Genomic DNA, 23,880 nt, shown 5'->3' with positions numbered 1-23,880 from the left:
TGTTGAATATATTAGAGAGTATAGAAGTCTAGAGTCTCGGGGCTTGATCAGATGTGTGAATTAGTTTTTAAAGATAGGCAATAGGCCTCCTGACACAAATTTCATAGTAGTGCAAAAATGAATTAAAATAAGTTTTAATGATGATTCTGTTATCATTTTGGTTTTTAGTCAGTTTGAGGATGTCGATGGAACAGTTTTCTTATCAGTTGTTCAGAAATGAAATTTTTTCTAGCTAGACCCACTTGGGGCCCAACTAATTGCATCAAATTGAACAGAAGGGTCCAAAGTATGGTCACCATAGCTGATTTTTGAGAAGGATGAAATAACACATGTATTTGCATCAAGACTTCTCCACATATATTACGAGAATGGGAACCATTATGAAGTGAGCAAAGATCTAGTTATAGGAGATGCCATTACTACTAAGACGTTTGAAGCTAGAGGGGCATAGAGCACTTACCTTTACATAAATAATAAAAATTCATGATGTTTTAGAAGCCTTCATCAACCCTTATGGTTATACATATGTGTTTTTAGATGGCTCTACACAACCAAAAAGAGGTGATATGATTGAGAAAAAAAATAAGGAGGTCAAAGTGGCTAAGATCAAGCCCAGGTCAAAGGAGCCTACAAAGGAGAAAGGATTTCAAAAGATGAAATTGCTAGTCTTAAAGAGATGTTCAAGATGACTGACACAAATAATAGTGGCACAATTACCTTTGAAGAACTAAGGAATGGGTTAAAAAGTGTGGGTTCTGAACCTATGGAGTCAGAGATACGAGATCTCATGGATGCAACTGACCTAGACAATAGCAGTACCCTAGATTATGGTGAGTTCATTGCAGCCACATTGCATTTAAACAAGATGGAATGTGAGGAAAATCTCTTTTTTACCTTTTCTTATTTTGATAAAGATGGATGTGGTTATATCATGATCAATGAGTTTCAACAAGCTTGCCAGGAGTTTGGTCTAGGTGATGTGCAGCTTGATGAAATGATCTAGGAAGTTGATCAAGATAATAAGATGACTGTGTTGTATCCTGGAAATTTGTATGATCAATTTCCCTTCCAAAAAAATCAAAGATTTATTAGTACAACATAAGGAAGAATCTATTATTTTGATCACCCCTATAGCTGAGCTCAAGGCTCTATTTTCAGAGGATGATGTTGTAATGACCATTATGTACTTGAAAGAATGTGATTTGAAATTGGGTTCAATTATAGAAATGCATGACACTCCCAGGTTCAAGAAATGCTAGGATTCTTTATAGGCTCTTGTCAAAAGCATTGTGTATCAACAACTAGCAACAAAACTAGTAGCTTCAATATATAGTTATCTAGTTACTCTAAAGGAAAAGCTCTACATTTGAAGAGGTAGGGGACATCAGAGTTCATAGAAGAATCCAAGCCAATATAGAGAATAGACACCATAAAAAGAGTAGACCTACACAAATAAAAGGGGAGCTGGCTAATATAACAAAGAAGAAATAATTTGCAATTCCCACAAACAAGAGGAAGCCATGGGTTTAGAAAGAAAAGGAGTTAAAAAACTTGTAGGCAAAGACACCCACACCATATGATAAAGAAGGAATCCACAATATATAGACTTGTTTCCATCTAACTCTATGTTGTTGTCAAGAGGTGACGTGACTATATCAGACAAAATCCAACATGTTATAGTGAATTGGATAACATCGATGTTATTAGAGGAAGAAGCCACAATTTTATAAAAAGGAAGAACACGTAGTAATAAAGGCATATGGAAAGGGAACAACCCACTCCATGCAAGGAAAGAGGCTAGTGGGTGATAAGAATCCACACATTCAACACAAGCAATTTCCAAATCAAAACTAGACCACCATCCCATGCTAGGTAGAGGCATTTGCAAGAAGAGTTAATGCATAAAAAAGGAGGGACATCCATGTTTTGAACTTGCAATTAGTTTTATAAAGTGTCCCATGTATGAAAAAAATAGAGCCGTAGCGGTCAAGGAGAGTGATCCATGCCAAGGGGGAAGTCATTTTTCATTGAGAAGATTGAAGCGAAATTGAAGCAAGACATTTTTCATTAGGCAAGGAATCTGCCATAAAATGAGAATACATATTAAAGTAGTAGAGGAAGCTTCTACATTTGGGAAGAAAGCCCAAGCCACCTAGGGATTGAGAGTAGGCGCACAACTTATGAGGAGGTAGGGGACCTTTTTGTTAAAAATGTTTCACATTCATGCAAGTACTAAAAGAAACCCGCATTAGAAAGGAAGAAGGAGTTGCTAGCCATAGTCAAAGGGATAAGTAGTATATCCCACATTGGTTGGGCAAAGGAGATTTCAATAGTTTAAATACAAATCCTCACCATAAGTTTAATGTCTCATGAAAAGAGGATTTTGGAAGTTGTGTGCTACATGTGGACCTCTGTAGCTGACCTAGATGATGATGATAGCTGGAGGTGATGTAAGAAAAATTTTATGTAAAGATTCATGCATGATGATGTGGCACCAAAGACAAAGATGCATCTAGATTTTTCCATGTGTCTCAATCGTGTGGTGGGCGCAAGCCTGCAAGATGGAAGTTCTCACTAGATAAAAAGTGTGAGAATGTGGGATGTCACCACATAGCAATAGGTCCCAATTGGTGATGAGGTGGTGCCACAAGTTCAGAGCAACATCAACACACTAGATCATGACACGTGGCATGATCCAAAAGATGGCATAATCCTGTATTTCAAAGATGCACACTAGATAAATAATAAAAGTAAGCAAGCTACTACCATGTGGTAACTTGGTAGGCAAATCAGAAAGTGACACGTGGCAACAAGGGTGGTCAAATCTTGGTTGACCCTGAAATTAAGGGGTAACGAGAAATTTGAAAAAATAATAAAAAATGTTATTTTTTATTATTTCTCAGAATGGATGTGCAGGACTTTGAAATTCAAAAGGCATTTTTATAAATTTTTAACTTAGAACAATTTTAAAATTTTGAAAATTTTAAATTTTGAAAAGTGCAGACCTGAGTTTCATAGCAGGGGGTATTTTTCAAATTGAGTTTTAAGGGGTTCCTGGTAAGAAAAATATGTGATGTTATATATTACCGAAATTGGGAGAAATTAAATTTTTTGAATATGAGGTTATTTTTTGCATAGGAAGCAATCTGTTCAAGATATAAGAGGTTTTCTTTGAGATTTTGAACTTGTAACTATATTCAGGTGACAAAGTTCAAAACTATTTTATAACATGGTAATGACCTAAATAAACATAAAAGACAATGAAAATGTAGTTGGGGTTAAATTTAACCACTTTCAAGTCAGTTGAATCAAGGTTTTATTAGCATTCTTGATGCATATCAAATATTTTAGCAAACAAAAGGGGTTTTCATCATTAAATAGGATATTTTTACAAGTTTGTTACAAAGTATTGATGAAACCAAATTAGATCAACATGTGGAAAGAGGAAGGAGGTTTTGCAACTGAAAAAGATTGAATTCCAAGTGGACACATGTCATTCTGAGATTAGATTCGGGAATTCATCTATCTTCTATATCTTTCTGTCTTTCATCCATTGTAAGGGTTCTAGTTTTTTCACTGTGAGACCTTTGTTGGTTGGAATTTTCAGTCTTTTTGTGAGACCACTTTGTGGATCTAGATCTATGATTCCACCTTCATTCTTCAACATAATTCTCTTGTATGAACAATAGTAGGAAAGAAAATACAAGTTCTGATACGTTAGGTTGTTTCATGTTTTAATTTCATGCATTTGATTGTATTTTTTCAAAGAAATGAATAAATATGAGCAAGAATTTCATTAGTTTTATTCTAGTTCTCGTCTCCTGTCTCAGTAATCTATAAGTCTTATTTGGTCTTGGAAAAAAGATCTAAGATCCATTTGCATCCCCTTCAAGTTGTATATCTGATGTATGTTGCTGTTGGAACAAAGGGCCAAGTAAATGCTTGATATGTTTCATAGGGTTTCTAGTTATTTTGAGAAGGATATTTCATGAGAATGAGGTCTAAATGAACACTGATGTCTGAATCACAAGGTGATTAGATAGATCGGATGTCTAGGTATATGGAATATGTCTTGATATCATAGATGTATGTATTAAATTCATGGAATTGCCCAATGGATTAGGCACTAATTAGTTATAGGATCACTTGTTATACTGCTGCATATTTGAGGTTTTGTTGAATCAACATCATTAATCAAACATTTTTTCCCTTTCATGTTGAAGAACTTAAATGTAATGCCCTCACTCAATTTATGAATATCATATGATTTTCATTTTGCTAATTTGTTTCATTGCATAGGTGTTAGGAGATATAAGGGCTTTTATCTACTTTTTTAGATTCACGAATATGTGTTTGCACTGGTACCATATCAATTGAATCTGAGGTCCACCTACCTAGGTCTTGTAGAGCCTAAAGTAGAAGAAGGGTCAAACCTTATAGTTGGCCCTGTGTCTGAAAGGATATGTTGAAAATGGGAGTTAGCTATCCCTAGATGTGTTTTGTTCTCATTGGGGTAATTGGAAACTAATAACTTTTTAAAACACCAACATTTAATGTGACACATTGATATATATATATGAGACATTGGATTTGATTGATAGATTTGTGTACTTGTCTCATTTTTATGGATGTTAACTTTTCATGTGATGTTTTGTTTCTGTTTCTTGCTCATGTATGTATTGCTTTGATGTTTATGGAAATATGTTCATGTATCTCTCTCATGTATGATGTTTAACTCTTATGTGTATGATATATACTTATTTTTTTGAAACATGTGACACTTGGATAGATCGAATGTTTTTTTTAGATTAACCCCTTGTGATGATAGGATTAAAAATAGAGATGAAGCAAAAGATCGAGAAGGTGAAAAGATGTGATAAAGAGGAAAGCAAAGAAATATATGAAAGTAGTTAGTTGACATGTTCAAAAAAAAGATGAAGAGAGAGCTCTCTCCATATGCAAGAATGCAAAACTATGTTTGAGAATGAACCTATAATGCAAGCTAATATGCAATGTGGTTTACTAGAAAGAAACATATAGTTCATTTAGACTCTAATTTTATCATTGAGCATTTATTAAGGACATCATGAGATCATACAACCATCACTAGTATACTATGAGGATATGAATATGATCGACATTAGATAGGTATGTGGAAATCTAATCTAAGAATCAAATACATGTAAGTCAAGATGACCAAGCAATTAGATTCCCTAAGTTTGACTTAGCATGATTACAACTATATCAAGGCAAAAGTGCCAGGATAACCCCCAAATGCAGTCTTGTCAAAAATAGTCAAGGATGATACATTTTTAAGTCAAAAAATTAAATAAGACAAATGTGAATTCTTTAAACACTATAGAGAAACAAAGTATACCCACAAGAAAAAATCAAGAAAACATGCCCTGTGCCTCCAATCTTCTAGTTAATGAAATCCTTGAAAGACTATTAGGGAGGGAACATATAGCAAAGAAATCATCATAGACAACACATAAAGTAGATAAAGATCAACATAGTTTAGTTGTTTAAGTGTTTAAGTGCATGTGTGTAAGTCACATGGCCATTTCTTCAAGACTTGATTATGATAGTGAGGAATATCGCAACATCAAAGACTATAGGCAAACTATCTCAAAAGTGTTGAGAAACACTTGATGTCAAGTTGGGGGGTAGTGTTGAGAAACATTGTTGTGTGTGTTGCCAAAGAAACCCTAATGTACAAGGACACCTCAATAGGCTAAGTAGCTATGCCACCGAGATGAGGACAAGAAACAATTTTGAGCTAGAAAATGTGTTGCAAAGTGGGTGATTGAGACTGATAGACATAGGTGCAAGGGTCTCACGTAGCACCTGTTTTTAGGTTTTCACCACTTGGTATAGACTTTTTTTCAATTTTTTTAGATTTTTCAATTTTAGCAACCCTATATGGTCAACTGAAAAAATGTCTTGAAAATATGTTTTTGACCTATTCCTATGTGTTTTTTACTTCAAATGTGTAGCTGACAACTCTTTTTTCACCAAAATTTGATAAAACAAAAAGGTTTTCTTAAGAATGTTCTTAGATTTCCATAAATGTAATCTCTATCAAATTATGAGTTTAGTAAGTAATTATTACTTATTTTCTAATGGTGTTACATATAAAGTGTTGATTGACACACTGATTTAAAAACAACTATAACTTTCAAATGGTACAACATTTTTAAAATCCAAAAGATGCACCACATTCTATACTTCTTCTAGTATAAGGAAAAGGAAAGAAAATTTAGATTTTGCACAGTTTTGAATTAGTTAAGGTGGTCAAATACAAGATTTTTTTTATTCCAAAAATGCTATAGCAAAAAATTAATAATTAATAGTTTTTTTAGAATAAAAATACCCAAAAATATGTGTCACATCCATGAATGAGTATAATTCTTATATCTAGAATCTATTAAAAAATATGATAATTTGATTTTGATTAAGGTGGTCAAACATACCTCTACTTCTTATTTTTGTCTTGAATTTTTTGTACTATTGTATTAAAATTAAAAATTTTGACCAATCAATTTTATTTTTTTCAAATAAGGTCTAGTAGTTTAGAAACTAAATCTAATTTCCTAGAGATTATTTTGTATCAACATTTTGATAGGAAGTTCATAACAAGTTGAAAATTGCACATCAAGTTGACATAACCTTGATTTGTTGATTTTTCATTGCCACTTAAGGGTATAGTTTGGTTGACCATGATCTTGCACATACCCAATAAGTATGTATAAGATAATTGAGTAACGAGCCTCTAATCATAGAACTTCTTCAAATGTAGGACACTGATAGGCTCTATGAGTTCTTCCTTGTCATGAGTAGATAACAGATAAGCACCAGACCCAAATGTTGTTGTAATAATGTATGGGCCTAACCAATTAGGTTCAAACTTTCCTTTCTGCTCTCTACGTTGTTTATTTTTTGGATTCTCTATAAGCACAAGTTCACCTACTTGAAACTCTTGTTATACTAAGTAGACATGCATTTTTGATAAGCCCTCATGTGATCAAAAGCAACCTTACAATTTTCATCAAGAGTCTCTAATTCTTGTACTCACATAGCTCTATGGTCTTCATCAGTTATCAACCCATGTAAGGAAACTTGCAAGGAGGATATCTCAACTTCTAATGGGAGGACAACCTTAGAGCCATAGACTAGAGAAAAGGGCATGGTTCTTGTAGGAGTACAAATGGTAGTTTTGTAAGCCTAAAGTACCATGTTTATCTATAGGTGTCAATCTTTCCCAAAATTATGAACTATTCGATGTAAGATTTTCATAAATGTTTTGTCAGAGGCCTCAACTTGGTCATTTCATTGAGGGTAGTAGATAAAAGGACCAATATTGTTTGATTCAAAATTTCTTGCATAGTTTTTTTCTTGAATTGACTTCCATTATCAGTAACAATGGAGGAAGGAATACCATAATGACAAATGATGTGGTTTAGTATAAACATGGCAACATGTTTTCCTATAGTAGTAGATAGTGGCACAACTTCCACGCATTTGGTAAAATACTCAGTCAAGTTGTGATGATGAATTTGTGCCCATCAGATGAACTTAGATGAATTTTTCCTACCAAGTCAAAAGCCCATTCTCAAAATGACCAATACTTCATAGAGGGAATCAACTCACATCTAAGAGCATGAATTAAGTTTCCATAAAGTTGACATTTCTGATAGGACTCGGCGTAATGAACAACATCAACTTGCATGGTTGACTAGTAATATCCCACCCTAAGAAATTTTTGAGCAAGTGCAAGGCCATTATAATGTGCCCCATAAATGTCACGATGGACTTCAATGAGTGCCTTTTCAGATTCTTCAAGTTCTAAACACCTAAGAAACATTCTGTCTAGACTCTTCCTATACAAGTCACCAAAGACCAAAGTGTAATGTGAAACATTATGGAGGAGTTGGCATTTTTGGTTGCACTTGAAGATTTTAGGAATAACCTAATCACACAAGTAAGAGAAGATAGCCATGTAGTGGGAGGAATGGTGACCTACAACAATGTAGATCACCTAGTTGTCTGAGGTATCATAGGTGGGATGATGTAGTTCTTCCACTAGGAACTCAAATCATGATTCATGTTCTTGTAGTTAGAGGATAGATGCTAGAGTGACCATAGCATCAATAGCCTTGTTTTCTGCTCTAAAAATTTGCTAGAATGTCACAAAAGTGAAATAGTTCCTTAGAGTGTCTGTCGACTTCTTGTAAGGTATCAACTTGTCTTCTTTTGTTCGATAGTCATTGTTCACTTGGTTTATAACAAGATGAGAATCTTCATAGATGTGCAATTTAGTGATTCTCCATTCAAGAGCCATTTTGATCCCATTTTTTAATGCCTCATATTTTGCAATGTTGCTTGTGCAAGGGAATAAGAGTCTGTAGGATTTGTTATCATATATCCATGAGGAGAAACAAACAAGACACTTGCTCTAGCTCCATTCTATGTATGAGAACTATCAAAGAACATTTTTCAAGTTCTCTTAGTGATGTACATAATTGAGGCATCTAGAAACTCAATTTGTATGGGTGTTGTATCCTCTAGGGGAAAATTAGCCAATTGGTCAGCTATGTCCTACTCCTTGATAGCTTTACATTTGACATATTGAATGTCAAATTTTGAAAGAATTATCATCTATTTAGCTAGATGAACAATAAGAGTGGATTTTCTCAACAAATATTTCAACAGATCAATTTTAGCAATTAGGTGAATTGCATGTGCCAATATGCAGTGTCATAATTTTTGAGAAGGAAAGACCACTACAAGACATGCTTTCTCGATACTAGTGTAGTTTATTTCATAAGCAACCAAAGTTTGATTGATGTAATATAAAGCCTATTCTTTACCAGTCTCATCCTTTGGTCTAATATTATTCCTAGAGAAGTTGTAGTTGAGCTATACAAGATCAAAGGTTTTCCCCTAATGGGTGGCATCAAAACTGGAGGTTTAGCCAAGTACCTTTTGATTTGGTTTATACTCTATTGACATTCATCATTCCAGATATTAGTAGGGCCTTTATGCAAATTCTTATTAAAAGATTGAGCTTTATCAGCCAACTGAGAAATAAATTTTCTTATGGATTGTAGACATCCTTGCAGAATTCTATGTTGTTTGATATTTCTTGGAGGAGGCATTTCCATGATAGCTTTGACTTTTTTAGGATCAACCTCAATACCCTTTGCTAATATAATGGATCCTAGCAATTTTGTAGAAGTGACATTAAAGGCACACTTTTTTGGGTTTAGCCCAAGTTGAAATTATTCCAAACAGCCCAATATCAGACTAAGGTCTTCAAGATGTGTGTCTCATTTTCTAGATTTAGCTAGTGTGTCATCAACATAGTCTTTCATATTTTTATGCATCATATCATGGAAGATGGTGGTCATTTCTCTTTGATAGGTAGTACCAGCATTTTTGAGCCCAAAAGGCATGATATTCTAGCAGAAAGTACCCCATGCATAGATAAAGGTTGTCTTCTCTTAATTTGGTTATACCTAGAAAATCCATCCATGAGGGAGTACATTTCATAACCCATAGTCATGTCCACTATCATATATAGGTTTGGTAGTGGAAATTCATCCTTGGAAATGCTTTGTTAAGGTATCTAAAATTAGTAATAACTCGAATAGATTTATCATGTTTAGATACAAGTATGATGCTGGAAATCCATTCAGCATAATCAATAGCTCTGATAAATTTTTCTCTCAATAGTTTTTCTAACTTTGCTTTGACCAATAAGGCTACATGTGGATGCATCTTTCTTAGTTTTTGTTTAACAGGTTTTATACTAGGAGAGATAGATAAATGATGCATGATAAGATTTGTATCAAACCCTAGTGTATCTGACTATGTCCATACAAAATTGATCTTCTTGTCTTAAAAGAATTTGGCAAAATTAATGCTCCTTTTCCTTAGTTGATAGTAATTGAGCCACATGCATGATTTTAGGAGATTCCTTTTTCCCTAAGTTGATAGGCTATGTTGGTTCGATGAGAACCAAAGATCTATCCTAAAAATAGCTTGGTAGACTACCAAGTTCCTCATCCATAGGTGCCTTAGGGAGGTTTTCACCATTAGATACATCATTGTTTTTACTATTTTTAGGTTTAGATACCACCACATTGTGGTTTTTTCTTTTACTTTTATGACTAAGATACTTGATATCTGATTTTGTCATATGAACTACAAGTTCGTTGGTGGAAGAGTTAACACCCTACAACCACAACTATTAGCCTCAAAAGTTAGCTTCAAAACAACATGTAATCTATAAGTAAACCTCTATAAAATAACTATAGACTTGTAAAAACCAATAAGCAACAAGTAGTAATTGGAAAATTGACAAAATCACCCAAACAACAAGAAAATTCAAGTCAGTTGACAATTTTTGCTAGAAGTCTGTCGTGTGATACTTAGTATATCTACACAATAAAATCTTCATGTGTGATATTTTTGCCTAAGCTAGGTGACAAAACTTACTATACCAAGGTGATAGAGTTTAGTACATCCATGCAACACTATTTCCAAAAAATGTATTACCCTACAGTTATAAGAACTATCATATGAAACTAGAAAAATGTTGCCTGGATGTTGCAGCTGTAAAAAATGAAAATTTGTAGATAGTGAGTGAAAAAGACAATGGACACAAAAAAAAAAGGACAAAACCAACTATTCTATCCCACAGTGGGTGCAAAAAATGTACGCTAAGAAAATGTCACACTCTAAACCCTTCTATCGAAGTGATTCCATGAGTTCAAAATGCTTGGATGCTAACTTAGAGGTTCCTGTCCATGAAGTGCAAGAGAGTATGTTTTAAGAATAAGAAGACTCTTAGTTGAGCCTTAGGAATCCTCTTCTTTCTAGTAAACCATGCAATGGGAGGTTTTCTTAGACATGAGATGCAAGAGTCCAAACGTCTACAAAGTGTGCCTCAATAATGTAATGCAAATGGAGGCTAAACTAGAATGAGCATGCAAAATGCAGCTATGCTAAGCATGGATAAGAGTGTTACCACCAATCTAGTTAAGTTATGTGAGATAAATCATTGCAAAAGAGAAACTAAACTAGCATGCAACATGATATTGAGCTAGAATGCTATGGAATGAGAGAATGAAGACAAGAAAATGGAAGTTCTCCACAAAGCTCTAAAGAAACCTATTAGAAAACCTATAGCATAACAATATTCAAAAGGTGGATGGATCCATTGACAAGGGAAGATATCTCTCTTTTAAAGCCATACAAATGGTAGAGATCAAGGTTAAGATGATGGATGATCAATAGTGGAGTTCAAAAAGAGGAGTGATTCATGTTCACACACAAGTCAACCAATAAAATATAAGTTGACTTTCCATATAAGACAAAAGTCACAAAGCCTTAAATCTTTTAATTTGAAAAATAGAAAGAGGAATTTATGTGTGCACTTTAAGTGGGTTAGAAGAATGGGGTCTTTTATTTAATTAAAAGGGAACATGTTCTTTTAATCAAATAATGAACTTAGGATAGCATGGTCAAACTATAGGTTATAATCAAATTAATCAATTATTAACAATTTGGTCTAGGTAAATGATTAATTAAATTATCCAAAATGTATAGAAGGGGGCTAATAGTCTAGATGACCATTTTTAGATCATTACGTCTACAACTTTATTAGTGTTAGTGTTTAAACACTTATAAGCTTTAATTCTTGTGGAATAGCCAAGGACCATACCTTCTTCAATTTTTGCATCTAATTTACCATTTCTAAAATCTTTGAGAATATAAATCTTGCTTCTAAATACCTTAAATTACTTTACATTGGACGAGTATCCATACCATAGTTGAAAAGGTGTTGAATGAGTACCTTTCTTCACTTGCACATAGTTCAAGGTATTGATAGTTGTACTTACAACCTCTCTCTAGTATTTCATAGAAAAATATTTCTACATCATGAGTGTTCTAGCATAGTCCATTATAGATCTATTCCTCCTCTTAGCAATTTCAATTTGTGGAGGGGTCCTAGGAGCAGATGTCTTTCATTTGATACCCTTGTCATTATAAAACATCTAAAACTCATTTGATGTAAATTCTCCTCCTCTATAAAATCTCAAACATTTTAGACTCTTATCTATTTCCTTCTCAACTCTTGCTAAGTACCACTTAAACATTTGGAAAGAATCAAATTTCTATTTCAAAAATATAACTGTCATCATCCTAGAATAATCATTAACAAATAACATAATGTACTTATCACCTTTGTAGTTTTTCACATCAATTGGTCCACACATGTTAGTATGATAAATATCCAAAATTCCTTTAGAGGTGTGAGTCTTACTCTTAAAACTAGACTTTATCATTTTCCTAATTGACATTGTTTGCAAATTATATTGTCAGGTTTCTTCAACTTAGGCAAACCTCTCACTCTTCTCATGTTATAAATACTAACCAAGATATAAAAATTAACATGACAAAACTTCTTGTGCCATGACCACACATCGCCAAATTCTACAACTTGACAAGTAGCATCATCCATATCAAGATAGAATAAATTACCTCTACTATGATTGCTTTTTCCCATTAGTTTTCCATCAGTATTATATATCTTAGAAATCTTGTTCTCAAACTCAACCTTACAACCTGAACTATTTAGTTGTGACACATTCAACACATTATAGTTAAGTCCTTCAACATATTAAGCATTGTCACATAAAATATTTTCTATATTTTGATAGAACATTTTCCTTTTATCAAATAGGGTACACAATTACCAAACCTTACACTATTTCCATCATAATAATTCAATTTAATGAACTTGCTTTTATCTTTAGTCATGTGATGTAAACACCCACTATCAATGATTCCTCTATCATTCTTGTTCACATAAGACACTGTTGGAAATAGTGATGGAGTAACTAAGAGGGGAGGGGTGAATCAGTTACCACAAAAATAAATCCATAGATCCTTAGATGTCTTAAAATAAAGTTGCTACTGACACTCGATAACCACAAAAATAAATGCTAAAACTTAATAGATGTTCTGTTAATTATTAAGCATTTAAAGTGATTAACATGCATGCATAAAGAAATAACATGAACACAAGAGACACCAGATTTAACGTGGAAACGCAATTTGGAAAAAACCACCAAGTAACTAGTTACCAATTTTCACTCTTCTGAAGTGAGCCCTGTTAGGAGCCAACCCTGTTAAAGGTTACAAAACACACTGTTAGGTGTGACCTTGTTAGAAGATTTAATCACCCTGTTAGAAGTGGCCTTATCAGAGGTCTTTAAAACAATTCAATTGAATTGTCACCTTGTTAGAGGATTTACAAAATGGCTGTCAAACCAACTCTATTAAGAGGTTTTGAATCACTATTACAATGATTAGAAAGCAAAAATGAAGTGATCTAAAATATATGCAACTTATCTTTGCTAAATATAGATCTCTGTTCTACTTCACTAGATCCTCACTGATCGAATACAACTTTGTAGCTTCATAAGGATATCTAATCCTTCCTCAACATTCGCTCATATATTCTCTCATTCATATATTCATACTTTTATGCATCCACACTCTCTCCTCTTTGAATTCATAACTTGACCTTTCATATATACCTTACAAATGGTGCAGTTGGCTCAGTTACAAGTTTACAACAACTAAAAAACATTAAATCAGTTGGCTGCAAAAAACAATTAAACTTAATTCTTTAGAACAATAAAATTCTTTGTTGCCTGACCCAGCTTAGTGATCACTACTCCAGAATGGTTTCCCCAGTGTTAACCAAGTGAGGCTTGGTAAGCACTACAAACCTTGCAACTTCCTTTGGTGACCAAGTTAACTCGGTAAATACTGACCTTCCTTCGCTTACCGAGTGAGCTCGGTAAAAGCTAACCTTCCTTCGCTTATCGAGTGAACTCGATAAAAGCTAACCTTCCTTTGCTTACTGAGTGAGCTCGGTAAAAGTTAACCTTCCTCTTCGATGATCGAGTGAACTTGGTAGAGCTAACTTTCTGTGTAATGTTTAGGAATGCTCGGTAGACACTGTAAATTGCTTTGCTGACTGTCTGAGCTTGGTAGACTTTGTTTGATGGCTGATATGAAATTTGTGTATTATCAAAGACAATACACAATACACAATTGTATCCAACAATCTCCCTCTTTAGTATTGATGGCAACACAACATGTCATCGTAGAAATGAAATTTGAAAATAAGTCTTTCTCTTATATGGCAGCACAACATGTCAACATAACAATTCTCCCTCTAAGATAGAAAACTCTCCCTCTTATAGTAATCTCCCTCTATGAAGGAATTACATGGAAAAATCTTTATATTTTGAACAAATTTCAGAGAGATATGATAGTAAAACTCTCCCTCTTTGACAACACATGCCAAAGACAACTCAACTTAAATGAATTTCAGTGTACCTTTAGTACTGATTCATATGCAATATTTCCTGGTTATGCTACATCAACTGATAGATCTTCAATCTGGTATGAGTTGATGCATCACTAAAACTTCATTTTAGTGAAATTTAGATAGGGGAGTGACCCCTAACTTACCTCTTAGATATAGAAATGCATCCTTAGGTAATGGCTTAGTGAATATGTCAGCAATTTGTTCCTTTGTATGAACATATTCCAATCTAATCTCCTTATCTTGCACCAATTCTCTAACAAAATGATATTTTATTGCAATGTTCTTGGTTTTGGAATGCATCACTGGATTCTTAGATATGTTGATTGCACTTGTATTATCACAAAACATGACAACTGGTTCTTTGATTTCCATCTTCATGCCTTCCAACAACTATTTAAACCAAACAATATTGGAATAGTTTACTACTGCAGCAACATACTCTACCTCTATTGTTGATTGAGATGTACACTTCTGCTTTTTGCTTGTCCAAGAAACCAACCTCTTTCCAAGAAAGAATGCACCTCCACTTGTACTTTTTTTGTCATTAAGGTTTCCTGCCCAATCAACATCCATAAACACTTTTAAATCCAAATTTTCTCCAAACTTATGCTATAAGCCATACTCTTCAGTTCTTTTCAAATATCTTATTATTCTTTTGATTGCCATCATGTGATTTTTTCTTGGTTTTGCTGAAAATCTTGCTACAATACCAACTGCAAGGGCAATATCTGGCCTAGTATGAACTACATACTGCAACTTTCCAATCATAGATCTATACAATATTTGATCTACTTCTTTTGATTCATCTTCCTTGGTAAGTTTTAATCTGGTACACATAGGAGTCCCAACTGGTTTACAATCCTCCATTCCAAACTTTTTCAATATCTCCTCAATGTATTTTGATTGAGTGATCTAGATACCATTTTTATTTTGTTGAATTTGAAGACCAACAAAGAATTTGATCTCACCAAACATAGACATTTCAAATTCCTTGTTCATTTGTTCTGAGAATTCTTTGCACATATCATCATTACCTATGAAAACAGTATCATCTACAAATATTTCTACCAAGACAATCTTATTATCTAGACCTTCCTTAATATACAAGCTATAGTTATCATTAGTTCTTTGAAAACCAATCTGAATAAGATAGTTATGCAATCTTCCGTACCATGCTCTAGGGGCTTGTTTCAGACTGCACAATGCCTTGTTTAATCTGCAAACCATGTTCTTCTTATCTGGATCAACAAAACCTTCAGGTTGTTTAATGTAAACATCTTCATCTAGTATACCATTGAGGAATGCTGATTTGACATCCATCTGATAAACTTTGAATCCTTTGCGAGTAGCATATGCTAATAAGGTTCTGAATCCTTCCAATCTTGCAACAGGAGAAAAAGTTTCACCATAGTCTATTCCTTCTTCTTGAGCATATCCTTTGCATACTAGTCTAGCTTTGTTTCTTGATACCTTACCATCTTCATCCAACTTGTTTCTAAATACCCACTTAGTTCCAATCAAATTTTTGTCTTTAGGTCTGGGTACAAGAGTCCATGTCTTGTTTTTCTTTATTTTCTCTATTTCGTCATTCATAGCCTCAATCCAACTATCATTTTCCAATGCATCTTTGATATTTCTAGGTTCAACATCAGCAAGTAAACAAGTACCTTTCAACTTATTCCTTGTCATGGTTCCTTCAGATTTATCTCCAATGATCTGATCTATTGAATGATGTCTCCTGACATACTTAGCTAATACAAGTTCCTTGCCTTTTGAATGGATTTCATTTTTATCTTCTTGCATTTCAACTTCAGGTTCTATCTGTTCTGGCTTAGTAGATACTTGCTTGGTAGACACTTTCTTAGTAGATACTTGCTCGGTAGATACTTGCTCAGTAGACACTTGCTTGATAGATACTTGCTTGATTTGAACTTCGTGTAACTCGGTTACAAATGACTCGAGAGTAGAAGTTTCCTAATTCTCTAATGTAACTGGTACTGTATCAGGTTCACTGAAGACAAAACTTTTATAATCTTTTGGTTCCCTTTTTCTTTCTTCTTCATTCCTTTCTACAAACTCATCAACTTTCACATGTGCACTTTCTATGACTTTGTGAGTAGACAAGTTCAAACATCTATATGCCTTACTTTTGCATGAGTATCCAAAGAATATACCTTCATCACCTTTCACATCAAATTTTCCTTTTCTAGATTCTTTCAAAATGTAACATTTACTTCCAGATATTTTAAGGTAACTTACGTTAGGTTTATAGCCATACCATAACTCATAGGGGGTTTTGAATGAGTCTTTCTTCAGCTATACTCGGTTCAAGGTATAAACTGCAGTGCTGATAGCTTCCTTCCAGTATTTGATAGCAATGCTCTTTTCAATCATTAAAGTTCTTGCACAATCCATGATGGATCTATTTCTTCTTTCAGCTATTCCATTTTTCTGGGGTGTTCTAGGGGCTGATACCTATCTTTTGATTCCTCTTTCAATGCAAAAGTTATTAAACTCATGTGAAATGAATTCTCCACCTCTGTCTAATCTCAAGAATTTTAATCTTTTCCCTGTTTCCTTTTCTACTCTGGCCAAATACCATTTGAACTTTTCAAATGCTTCTAATTTGTTTCTTAGATACATGACTATCATCATTCTTGAATAATCATCAACAAAAAGAATGAAGAACTTTTCTGCAGTATAGCTTTCAATTCCAATGGGTCCACATAAATCAGTATGCACAATTTCTAATATATCTTCAAACTGATAGTTTTTACTTTTAAAACTAGTCTTTCCCATCTTTCTAATCTGACAATTTTTGCATAGACCAACCTTAGGTTTCTTTATGTTAGGAATACCTTTTACTTTCTTGAATTTGCTTATTTTTACCAAATTATCAAAATTTACATGACACAACCTTTTATGCCATAGCCAACTTTCTTCTACTTGAGTAATGAAACATTAGCATTCACCTAGTTCAAGATAAAACAAGTTACCTTTAGTTTGAGTAACTGATCCAATCAGCTTTTCTTTGTCGTCCAGCAGTCTTTCTTTACCATGCATGAATTCTACTTTGAATCCATTATTGAGTAGCTCTACCACACTTAAAAAATTATTCTTTAGTCCTTCTACCCAATAGGCATTATCGCATATAAGTTCCTAGGTTAGAGAGATTCTTCCTCTTCCTTTTATACAACAAGGTTCATTGTTACCAAATCTTACACTGCCACCATCGTAGTCTTCAAAGTATTCAAACTTAGTTTTTCCATCAATCATGTGATGAGAAAAACCACTATCTATGATCCATGTATCATTTTTGCTGATATGAGAAATGAGTGCCATTTCCTCATCATTATCAGATTCATCTTTCACAGCAATGTAGACAATTTCATCTTCTTCTTCATCATTAGAATCATTAGAATCTTTAGCCATAAAACATGTTTTCTTACCTTTATCCGTGAATGATTTGAAAAATTTCTTGCCATTCCATTTGTGATCTTTCTTTTCATCTTTATTCTACTTGTTTGGACACCTAGTAGCAATATGACCAACTTCTTCACATTAAAAATAGATTATAGGTACTTTACCTTTGTATTTTCCTCTACCTCTAGAATATTTCCTTGCTAGAAGGGCTTCAATTACTTCAAGATCACTGTCTGAACTTTGGTTTGATTCTTCTTCACTTTTTGACTGAGATTTCTTTTTGCCTTTCTCCTTGAGTGAAAGTTTGGCTTCAAATGTTGATTCAATATTCTTGGAAGCTGGAACATAGTTATCAAAGTTGTCCAGTTCAAATGTAGTCAATCTTCCAACTATAGCCTCTAGATTTATCTTGTGATTTGCTTCACATCTTCTTTCTTGAATTGCAAAAACTCTTCTTACATAAATGGCAAGTAGAGTTCCGAGAACTTTACTTATAACTGTCTCTTCACTGATGTCTCCTCCAGAAGCTTTGATTGCACTGACACATGCTTTAACTCTTTCAACATATTTTGCAATGTTTTCATCATCTCTCATCCTCATTTGATCAAATTGTCCTCTTAGACTTTCTGCTTTGGCTCTTCTAACATTATCATCTCCTCCATAGATATCTTTCAGCTTCTCCCACATTTAAAAGGTAGATTTGCAGTCCTTGATATCATCAAATTCTTCATAACTTAGAGCAGATGCTATATTATCATCATAATGTTGTGAGTCTTCTTTTTAGCAATATCATTAACAGATAGTGTACCAGCCAGTTTTGCATATTTTTCGTCAAGGTATTTTAGTCCTGTATCTCCAATAGAAGCTAGATGAAGTCTCATCAACCCTTGCCATGCTAAGAAGTTATTCCTATTAAGCCTTGGAATTTCCCTCTTGTAAGACATCCTGATCTTTAGCTTAGGTCCTTGAAATCCTTTCTACAAGCACCAAAAGCTTTGATACCAATTGTTTGAAATAGAGATGGAGTAATTGAGAGGGGAGGGGTGAATCAGTTACCACAAAAATAAATCCACAAATCCTTAGATGTCTTAAAATAAAGTTTCTCCTGACACTCGGTAACCACACAAATAAATGCTAAAACTTGATAGATGTTCTATTAACTTATTAAGCATTTAAAGTGATTAACATGCATGCATAAAGAAATAACATGAACACAAGAGGCACCAGATTTAATGTGGAAACCCAATTTGGGAAAGACCACCAAGTAACTAGTTACCAATTTTCACTCTTCTGAAGTGAGCCCTATTAGGAGCCAACCCTGTTAAAAGTTACAAAACACACTATTAGGTGTGACCTTGTTAGAGGATTTAATCACCCTGTTAGAAGTGACCTTGTCAGAGGTCTTTAAAACAATTCAACTAAATTGTCACCTTGTTAGAGGATTTACAAAATGACTGTCAAACCAACTCTATTAAGGGGTTTTGAATCACTATTACAATGATTAGAAAGCAACAATGAAGTGATCTAAAATATATGCAACTTATCTTTGTTGAATACAGATCTCTGTTTTGCTTCACTAGATCCTCACTAATCGAATACAACTTTGTAGCTTCATAAGGATATCTAATCATTCCTCAACATTCGTTCATATATTACTCATTCATATATTCATACTTTTACGCATCCACACTCTCTCCTCTTTGAATTCACAACTTGACCTTTCATATATACCTTACAGATTGTCAAGTTGGCTCAATTACAAATTTACAACAACTGAAAAACATTAAATCAGTCGGTTGCAGAAAACAATTAAACTTAATTCTTTAGAACAATAAAATTCTTCCCAGCCCAACCTAGCTCAGTGATCACTACTCCAGAATGGTTTCCCCAGTGTTAACCAAGTGAGGCTCGATAAGCATTGTAAACCTTGCAACTTCCTTTGTGACTGAGTTAACTCGGTAAATACTGACCTTCCTTTGCTTACTGAGTGAGCTCAGTAAAAGCTAACCTTCCTTCGCTTATCGAGTGAACTTAGTAAAAGCTAACCTTCCTTCACTTACCAAGTGAGCTCGGTAAAAGCTAACCTTACTCTTTGATGATCGAGTGAACTTGGTAGAGCTGACTTTCTGTGTAATGTTTAGGAGTGCTCAGTAGACACTGTAAATTGCTTTGCTGATTGTCTGAGCTTGGTAGACTCTATCTAATGGCTGATATGACATTTGTGTAACATCAAAGACAATACACAATTAACAATTGTATCCAATAGACACTAGTACAGTTGTCCCATCCTCATCTGAATCATCCTTCATTGCAACATACACCACTTCATCATGATCATCATATCCATCTTTGGTTTCCTCTTCTGTAATGTAACAAGACTTCTCACCTTTGTCTTTGTAATCTTTGTTCTCCTCATCTCTGCTACTTTTGTACTTGTCTCTACCTCTATAGTTTTTCTTCTCTTGACATTTAGCAACAATATGACCAACCTCATTGCAATATATTTTACCTCATCTATATCACCATCACTAGAAATATATTTTACCTTTTTCTTCTTCTTCTCATTAGGTTCCTTAAATGATAGATTAGCTTTCAAAGTATATTCAACATGGTCAAATTTGAAGTTGTCAAAATTAGATAGCTCAAAAGTAGTGAACGTACCTACCAAAACTTCAAAAGTTAGATTAGAACTTGGTAGACATCTTAGTTCTTGTATTGTAGAAACTTTAATACAATAGATGGGTAGCAATGTTCTCAAAACTTTACTTAATACAGTCTCATTATCTATCTTACTAGTAGATCCTCTTATAGAATTAACAACATCTTTTATTCTAGAGAAATATTGAGCAACATTCTGACCTTCTTGCTTCCTCATGTCATCAAACTTACCTCTGAGACTTTTAGATTTTGCTCTCACTATATTTGCATCACCTACATATATGGTGTGAAGAACATCCTGCATCTTCTTTATACTATCACATCCCTTGATGACATCAAAATCAATGTAACTTAGGGAAGAGGAAATCTCCAACATTGTCTAATTGTGTTCTTTCTTCTTTTTCATATCTTCAATAGTTAGGGCTCCAACATGATCAACATGCTTAGTAGTGATGGTAGATTGTGCATGGTCTCCAAGACCTCCTAGGTGTAGCTTCATCAAAATTTTGCATGTAGGAAATTTATCTCTATTATGCTTGGGCACCTCTCTTTTTGACATCTTGATATCTTGCTTCTAGTACCTTCAGTCTAGTCCTCTTAAGATGGCTCTAATACCAATTGTTGGAATTCTTTAGAATAACTAAGAGGTGGGGAAAATCAGTTATCCAAGGTCCAAATATACAAATAAAAATTTTCATAGCTTACTAAACCCATATCCATAAAACATATTCATCGTTCATGCATCCATTAGATCATAAAATCACTTAAACTTGTAGGTTATTGTCAAATAAACTTTTTAGAAATGTACACATAAAACATAATAGATTTAATAACACATTTGACACAATAATTTTACATGGAAACCTAATTTGAGAAAAAACACTAGTAACATGCTACTCATTCTCACTCTTTTGAAGTGATACCTTGTCAAAGGTCATGCCTATTAAATGTTACAATACAAACTATTAAATGTGACCTAGTGAGAGGATTTCAATCACCTTGTTAGGAGTGATCCTTGTTAAAGGACTTCAAATCATTCACTTAGAATGTCACTTGGTTAAAGGATTTAGAAATGACTTTTAATTCAACCTTAATCCAAAGGATTTACCCTAGACTAGTAAAATGATTAGAAAGTAACAATAAGACTTGATCTAATAACAACTTACAACTCATTTGCAAATTATAGATCTCTATTTCAATCTTCCATTTTGCTTGGCTTTCACATACTTCATCTTTGATAGCTTGTTCACCCTTTACGCATTCATACTCTTAAACATTTTATTTTTCTTACCAATAGTAGCCTCTTCTATTCGGTATTTGAATGAAGCAATACCTTTTACCTCTTGTCTAAATTAGGTTCTCAATAATTTATCAACCATGGTTCTAACCAGCCATCTCTATAAATAGAAAATTAAGATATTTTTCCATTCATCCTCTATGATCCATTTTAGGTTTAGGTAGGATTGGGTAGGATTCAATAAATCTACCCATCTTTTCATTTTAGTCCCTTCTAGAAACTTATTCTTCAATCCTCTTTGAATTCACCTCAAAATGGTTTACCATGAATTCTATGCCACCAACTCATCATAGTATCTTTCACAAACTTCAAAAAATTTAAGAAAAAAATAGTTGGCTCATATTTGTCAAATCTATTATTTAACATAAATACTAGCACTCAATATCAATATGATGTCACTTAGCTTCCATAATGTTCTTCCACTTGTCATCAACTAGATAGCTTGGCAAACACTAAAGTTTACTGGTGCTCAACATCAACTAAAATTTACTTGACTTACACTATATCACTTGACATACACTAAAATTTGACTTTTCTCAGCTCCTACTGATTTTTAGTTCAGCTTGCACTAACTTTTCTTGACACCTAGTGTCCACTTGGTCAAGCTTGGTAGACTCAATTCTTCTTACTTGTTCTTCCAAACTTTTTCAATGTATCCAACCTTTACAACCTTAAGTAGATAATCAATGCACTATATCATCATTGTCTTAGCTGATCTGTGTACTCCTTTCTTATACCATAACTCAACCTTTTCTCTAGGTAACTTTTTTATCTCATTTGATCAAAGCCTCTTTATCAATCAAAAAAATGATAGTACTCAAATCGACTAAACAGTTGTCATACCAACAAGTAGCAGGTTTGAAATTAGTAACAAAAAAATGATTGAAATACATTGTCATACTTATATTAATATGTTTTCAACATCTTTAACTATCTTAGGTTCATGCATGCTCAACAAACATGTATCACTTCTTAGCTTGCTTCTTGTCATTGGTCTAGCATCTTTATCTCCAATAATTTGTTTAGCAAGGTGAGGTCTTTTCATATACTTTGACAATCTTTGTTCTTCCCTACTTTTCTAATTAGGTTTGTCAACTTTTGAATCACTATGTACTTATCTATAAGGTAATTTAACATCTCTTTCATGTACACTAATCTTAGAATCAAAATGTGCCTCAGCTTCTATCTACAACTTGGTTCCTATTGGGCGTTCATTTTGCATGAGGTCAATGGTAGGAATCCATAGTGTAATTCCTCTTTTGAAAAGAAAATCTTTTTAAGGATCCACTCCAAGGTTTAGTGTTTGTCTTGCAACATAACAAAATCAACTCAGGAGAAGATAAATGTGAATGTTCATGAGGAGGCCTTTTCTGGTTCCAAAAACTCTTTTACCTTGGAATCAAGTAAAATCTGTTTGGTGCCTCAAAAATATCACACCAAAAGAACAATATTTTTGTATTTTCTATTTTTCAATGAATGCAAATCTAACAATGCAGCTACTATGAGGCCTTATTCTAATAGGGGGTTAGCAAAGAAAATAACAAAATTGAAAGAAAATAACATGAAATCAAATAACTTGAAATTGAAATTCCTAAACGGACATAAGCTACAGAACACAACATGCTGCAAGTTAAACCTTTGAAGAAATCGGTAGGAAACCAATGAAAACATAAGCAATGCTTCCTAGAATCCACTGATGCAATCGTTGGTGAGAATATTTAACAAATTGAATGATGTTTCACTCTTCATCAAATCACAAGGCCATGAAAAGTACGCTCATGTGAGACAAAAGCTATGTAGACACAATTGGGTGATCTCTTCTCAAGCTCGTTACATCAATGGAATTAATATATCTATAGCAAACACTAGAACTAAAAGATCACACAACTAGAAACAATACAATAAACCTTTGGCTAAATCACAATCTTATGAATAAAATCCATAAAACAATGACACATTTAGGCAAGAATAACTACACTTGGAATGCTAGCACCAAAAGAATAATTTTATTGCATAATAATGGCAGCCCTTTTTACATTTTACAATGGGATATTTATAAGAAATCATCTCCTCAATTTGTGTTGAGAGT

Source organism: Cupressus sempervirens, chromosome 10, assembly GCF_028749045.1.
Source record: "Cupressus sempervirens isolate cs-2001-9-10 chromosome 10, ASM2874904v1, whole genome shotgun sequence".
Taxonomy (NCBI): Eukaryota; Viridiplantae; Streptophyta; class Pinopsida; order Cupressales; family Cupressaceae; genus Cupressus; species Cupressus sempervirens.
This window is presented reverse-complemented; position numbering follows the sequence as displayed.